The 7084-nt window shown below is 35.4% G+C and overlaps 1 long non-coding RNA gene across 2 annotated transcripts; it reads right to left on the reverse strand.

Moving 5' to 3' along the window:
• Positions 1-805: 805 nt before the first annotated feature.
• On the reverse strand, positions 806-4774 carry LOC307002814. 2 transcript variants are annotated; one of them, XR_013798542.1, is made up of 5 exons: positions 3776-4774; positions 3380-3476; positions 1851-1979; positions 984-1628; positions 806-897 (listed from the first exon to the last, which is right to left on the reverse strand). It is a non-coding gene; the product is annotated as an uncharacterized lncRNA (long non-coding RNA). The 2 variants fall into 2 exon arrangements; XR_013798543.1 differs by having other exon boundaries at positions 813-1628.
• Between the last annotated feature and the right edge of the window lie 2310 nt (positions 4775-7084).

Raw genomic sequence — 7084 nt, forward strand, 5'->3', positions numbered from 1 at the left:
GTTCTCGAACCGCACGCAAGTCAAAGCCAAATATGGACTTCACTGTATAAATTATACATTGATTATTATTAAAGTTACTATTAAAGTTCTCAGTCAAGAGCAGTGTGTGATGTCCTCTGTGTTTTGTTGCTTTATTAACCCTCTGGGGTCTGAGGTGTTTTCTGGGTCCTGGAGATGTTCTGACATGCTCTAACATTTGTGCTTATTTCTGTCCCACATGGAAAGAACCTATATAAACATATATGTTTTAATATAGGTTTTGATATAGGTTTTTAATATATGTGACATATATAAAATTGGCCGTTTTCCTATATTATATGTACATATATGCACATATATGTACATATATGTATACATATATGTGCATATATATATGTACACATATATGCACATATATGTGTACATATATACGTGCATATATGTACCTATATGTGTACATATATACGTGCATATATGTACCTATAAGTACATATATGCACGTATATGTGTGCATATATGCACATATAGGTGAACATATATACGTGCATATATGTACCTATATAGTACGTATATATGTGTGCATATATGCATGTATATGTTCACCTATATATGCACCTATACGTTTACCTATATATTAGTACAATTATTAATGTATATTATGTGCATATATGCACCTATGTTTACCTATATTAGTAAAATTATGAAAATCCATAGCTAATAGGCAACATAAATAAAAGCCCAAAATGTAGAAATTTACATGATTTATTTACTTAAAATAGTACAAGAATAAAAATAAGTTAAAAAAACAACAGAAAAAAAAAATGTATCTTGTTGATCTTCTCAGCTCCGTGAGCTTCGAATTGATAGATGTGCCCATCTGCCCTCGGCTGGCTGCCGGCCACTTCTTCAATGTAGCATCTAGAAAAGACAAAAATAATAAGACAGTATAATAATAATAATAATAATAATAATATAGTGCTTCATCAGGAACCCAAAGTGCTTACAGTACAGCTGCGATTGGACACATATTTTGGATAAAGGGCTGATCATCATAAAAAATGCGTCATGTAAACACGTCAATTGGAAGATTCTGATTGGATTCTGCTAAATCTGAAAGAAACTCTGATTGAAAACATCACCCGCATTTTCCTGCTAGGTTTACTCGAAGAGCAATAGGATATGCATTAAAATCAAGCAAATCATTACCGGTATAGACAAAATAAGGCACAAACAAAGGACAGAGGGGATTAAGGGTAAAGGAGGGGTGAAAATGATTATTTATGAACACTTCAGATGACAACAATATGCCATGAGGTTATTTGCAACACTATATGTTCTACAAAATATAGGACTACACACCTTACAGCACAATATCCCAGAAATGTGGCTTTAGAAGAGGAAAGGTAGGATCAAGAAGTGAGCAAGCGATGAATTAGTATTATAGGTGCCAAGCAGATACAGTAACAATAATGATGCCTAATAAACATTAATACAAGTAGGCTATTGTTAAAGTGGTGAAATTATAAAGTCTTAAAAGTTTTGTTTTCCCTTCTCAACGCATTATGCATTTACTCACCAAATAATGGCTGCCTTTTTAATTTGGTCAAGGGCGACCAGCTGCTCCCCATCCCCTCTGGTTGGCTTCCCACCTTAAAGTAATATTTCAAAATTATTATAAAAGGGGGTAAAATGAAGGTGGAGAAAGCAAGAGGTTTTTTTACATACACACATCACATTTTCTTGAGGTGCAAGGAAATACAAAAATGCCAAGCAAAAAAGTGATGGTATGCCGGCACACAAACATAATTTATTCCAGAGAATATGACTGACATGACAAGGACAGAAGAGATAAGGAACATGTTGTTTTGTACCGTTCAGGTTGCTTTTCAGCAAAGTCTCCAAATCAAGGTGCCCAGCAGCAGATTCCACACCATGGCAGAGGTGGCAAGGCTTTCCACGCTTCTGCCTGGCAACACCCCGGAGCCCTTTATAACTTCAATCTGAAAAATTATTTCACATCACAATATTAATTTATTGGCAACTTTTAGAAACTTTTTCATGTTTCATATTGATTCTTATGTTTAGCTTCCCAATAGTTAAAGGGCACCTATTATGACATTTAAAATGTTCCTAATGTTGTTTAGGGAGTCCCCAACAACAGTTTTACATGCATGCAATGCCAAAAAACACTTTTGTTTTCGTATAATATGCATTTATTTTTACCTGATTTGCTCACCGACTCCCAAATGAATCGTTCAACGACTCGTTTTTCAAACCCCTCCTTTGCGCGACGCTAATCTGCGTTGATTGGTCAGATGACCCAGCAGTGTTTACAGAGATAATACTTATTTTTAAAACGGAGTACAATGATGCTTTTATCAATTAAATTGTATTATAAAAATGATTATAGTCCACTGCTTTATAGTTTGTAGTAAAAAACGAAAAATAAGATAAATAATTTAATGTTATGTTAGCGAGCATATCCCAGAGTTCATATTGTAAAAGCACAATCAGTCTTTGTTTGCATTAGCCCGATGCATAAACATAACGTTAAAAAAAAAAAAAAAAATGCAGTTACGTTACTACGAGGTATTACTCTATTCTTTAGACAACTCCGAAAACAACGACGAACACTTCACATATCTCAATACAATTGTCATTGAAGACCTAGAAGCTAAACGGTGCTTACACAACAAACAAAATAATTATTAAGCATGCTACATAAAATATAAAAGCAAAAATTATTAATAACACTTACAGGTTGTGATACGGAGGAGGAAGCTGATGCAAATACACTTGGAACTGAACCTTCCTTAGATATCAGCGAATCCAAGTTTGATTGCATTTAAAAAAGCAATCGTCTTCAAAATGACGCGAACAAAGCACAAGGCTCGGACTATACTTCTGTGGTATAGTGAATTGTAGCCACTTAGTCTTCAAATGCTCCTCCTTGGGCAGATGAAAAAAGTTGTCTTTTGAGTTGCACTTCAGAACACAGCGTCTCGTCGCCATGATATTTCCCTGCTGGCCTTGGAGCGCAATAAGTGGGCGTATCATATTCAAATAACTTGACAAGTTGACGTCAACTAGTCAAAGAAAAAGCTTCGGTCTTCTAACGATTCATAAAAATGACTCAGAGTCGACGCTCACTTTTGAAAGACAATAACTTTATATACGGTGCACTTTCATATTTCAAACTTTGCAGGATGTTTTTGTTCACTTAGATCTATGTTACACACTACATGAAAGGTAAATTTCAAAATTCCATAATAGGTGCCCTTTAATAGGTTTTTATGTATAAATGCAGATTAATGTATAAATGCAGATTAACGATAAAGATATGAAACAAATTAAAGGGATAGTTCACTTTGAAATTAAATGTTGGTATGTTTTAGCTTACCTCAAGGGCATCCAAGATGTAGGTGTCTTTGTTTCCGCAGTAGTTTAAATTTTGATATTTGTCTGTCAGTCATATAATGCAGGTCTATGGTCACCTCCTCAAAGAGCATACACAGAGAAGTAAGTTACAAATTAAACAATTCCCCGTCTTAAGTACACATCGATGGCCTAAGACACGAAACGTGCGGTTTGTGTGAGAAAACGAACAGTATTTATATCGTGTTTACCTCTTGTAACTTAACCGTCCAAGTGATCTGAGGGCGGGCGTCACACACCAGGAAGCGCGCGCGCCCTCAGATCATTTGGACGGTTGTGTACAAGAGGTAAACACGATATAAATACTGTTCGTTTTCTCACACAGACCGCTTTAATTAAAATTAGGAATAACGTTACTTACGATTGATGATAATGTCTTTCAGAAGGTTAGAAGGCGGCCTTTTCGCCATTCCACCAGCTTCTCAGTTTTTTTCAGTCCTTTCAGGAAAAATTCCGGACACAGTCGATTGCCAAAATACTATGGGACCCTGTATCGTCACCCTCAGTCCATTCAAGTACGTTAGGACATAACGGAACTCCAACGCTGAAATCGCCATTTTACTCCCAGCCGCTATCTTTCTTTCGGCGCGAAATAGCGCGCTGGGCCGCATGCGGATGACGTCATCAACTGCGCGACGCTGTAGCGGCCAATCGGTAGCAGCAGAGTGGAGAAATGCTTGCCAGTATAAATAAATAACGTTAGGGAAATAAGACGCAATTAAAGAAAAGCAATAGATATGGATCCAGTACGTTACAAAAGGTACCTCGTTGACTTGAAATTGGCAAAAAGGCTTGGTTGACAAAATAAAAAAACGACAAACCAATTTGTTATACATTTCCTTCTTTTCCACTATCTTCTTCTGTTGTTTATATGACGGTTGGCAAACCAACTAAAGGTGCATTTCCGCCACCTACTGGGTTGGAGTATGGAGCATTGGTACACTTAGGAAGAGAAAAAAATGTTATATATTTTTATTTTCCACTATCTTAGAAAGAATTGACCTTGTAAATGTTTCAAAACGTGCGGACATCATAGCTTTCCATCTCCTCTCACTTAATTGCCATAATAAAATTCCATAACATGCCAATTACATGTGATACCAATTTCACGTGTTCGCGAAGTTACACAAGTTTTTGCATTTAAAAAAAAAAAGTTAGTTCTTAGTTATAGCCTTGATAAAAGAAAATGTCATATCTTGCCAAAGAGCTACAAAATGACCAGATCCTGCCATGAGCTATATAGGAGACATATCTTATGTACATATAGGGCTTATATGTGGATATAAAGAAGCAATACAGGAGACCTATATGGCCTGTATATGCACATATATGCACCTCAATTTTGCCTATATGTGGCAATATACGCATATATGCAGCATATATATTATCATATATGTGCATATATACTGTATATATGCAGCATATATGTGCATTTAAACTGCATATATGTTTCATATATGTGCATATATGTGCATTTAAACTACATATATGTTTCATATATGTGCATATATGCAGCATATATGTGCATTTAAACTGCATATATGTTTCATATATGTGCATATATGCAGCATATATGTACATATAAACTGCATATAGGTTTCATATATGCGCATATATCCTCATATAGGTTTTTTCCATGTGGGGTTACTTGTGACATTTTCATGACTAAAGTATTATTACACTGCATTCAGCACAAACTCTGCAACAATAATATGTCAGCAGCATGTATGTAAAAGTTTGTAGTTTTGAGCTAATAACATTTATGCGTGGTTTGTGAAAATGACCAAAAAAAAAGTCACTGAAATGAGGTCATGAAACCCAAACTGATTATTTCTTTGCAAGGCTTTTGAAAATTGTATCACGTAGCCTAGAATATTTGCTCCAAAACTATGTGAAAATCATCCTGAATACTCATTCAGATAAGACAATATATTGATTTAAAATTTGTATGACATGTCTTGTGTAAGAAAGCTTTATGCGAGGAGGCGTTAACCACCATGAATATTGAGTGTTTCACACATGAGAGAGACAAAGAGCCTCCCATAATGGCCCTATTAGGAGCTCTCAGGCACTATCAATACATTACCTTGCACAAAGAATGAGGAGATTTAAAAAAGAATGGCTTTTTGATTGTTTGAATTTATTTACAACACAACATAATCCAAAGATACACAACAAATGGCAAAAAAAGCACATTATTTAACACACTGAACTAAAGACAGAGACTTAACCAGTCACACACCTTTGTGCCATTTCTGAAACATAGTGCATACCTGTAATTTCCAAGGTGTTTGATTTTTCACTTTACCTCCTCATGCTCATGTTGAAGTCAGCAGGACGGGTAACTACCTAAAAAAAAAATATATATATAAAAAACCTGTGAACATGCTGATATCAAGAGAAACCAGGGCTGCATGATTGTGGGAATACATTTTAGATTTGTTCTGGTTAAAATTCCTTTTTAAATTTTACAAAATACACACACACATATACATATTTGTTGTGCCTTGTAGGCATATACCTACAGGGCTGAATAAAATAATAAGAACAATAGTATATCAGGCATCGTTAAAAAGGAACACTTCAGTAACACTACACTAGAGAAAAACATATTGATTATCATATTACTTCAAATGTTTACAATCGATATGACGTTATGAAATGAGATTGGAGTAAAATCATGGTGCTTTTTGCTTTTCAAACGCACGTCGCGCGAATGACTCAAACTCTCACAGCGCGTGCAGGGAACATTTACTGAAGCATCGAGCAACAGTTCAATGGCAATATGAAGTTTATGCAACAATAACACTTACTAATATAATTCAGAATTATTTCTTACCTTAAAATCGTTCTTGTCTTCAAATCGCGTTCTTCTTCTTCAGATGTAAACCCAATAATCTCACAGCGTGTCTTCCAAACTCGACGACAGCAGAGGACTGATAAAGTTTGCCGCTTTGTTGTTGATGTAATAGGCGCGTGCGTTCGCGCGACACATGGACGATTTGCATCTCTATATGTTTTGTGGGTGTGGTCACATTAAAACTAATGAGCAAAGGTTAGAGAAACTGAATATCTTGTTGGTTTTATACAAATGACTTAAACAGAGAATATTTGTTTTCGTTTTGAATCAGATCATTTAAAACTACACACTTAAATGATTATAAATATATAGAGCTCACAAATGTGTGACAAGTATTCGCTGAGTTTTTTTTATGTTTAGAGACGTGCTCAAGAAAAAAAAGTTCACGAGACGGAGAGGGAGAAAGCACACCCTGTTTAATTTCTTTATTTTACAAAAGCACAACGTTTTGTTTTGATTGTAAGTGGACACATACAAAAGTAGACATCTCACAGATTCTTTTTTCATTTTTATTAAGTCTGTATGACCATATATGACTGAGTATTTTAAGTTTATTTAGCTGCTATGTGAAAAAAAACGCGCAAATCACGCCGGCGTGATTGCCGACCCCAGAGGGTTAACATTAAATGGATAGTTCTCCCCAAATGTTTAATTGTCATCATTTACTCTCTCAAGTTGTTTTAAACCTGAATAAGTTTCTTTCTTCTGTTGAAGTTATTTGGAAGAATGTGGGTAACCAAACAGTTGATGTACCCCAGTGACTTCTATATTTATTTCCTATGGAAGTCAATGGGGACCAGCAACTGCCTG

The sequence above is a fragment of the Phoxinus phoxinus genome (assembly GCF_949152265.1).
Source record: "Phoxinus phoxinus genome assembly, chromosome: 8".
NCBI classification, from domain to species: Eukaryota; Metazoa; Chordata; class Actinopteri; order Cypriniformes; family Leuciscidae; genus Phoxinus; species Phoxinus phoxinus.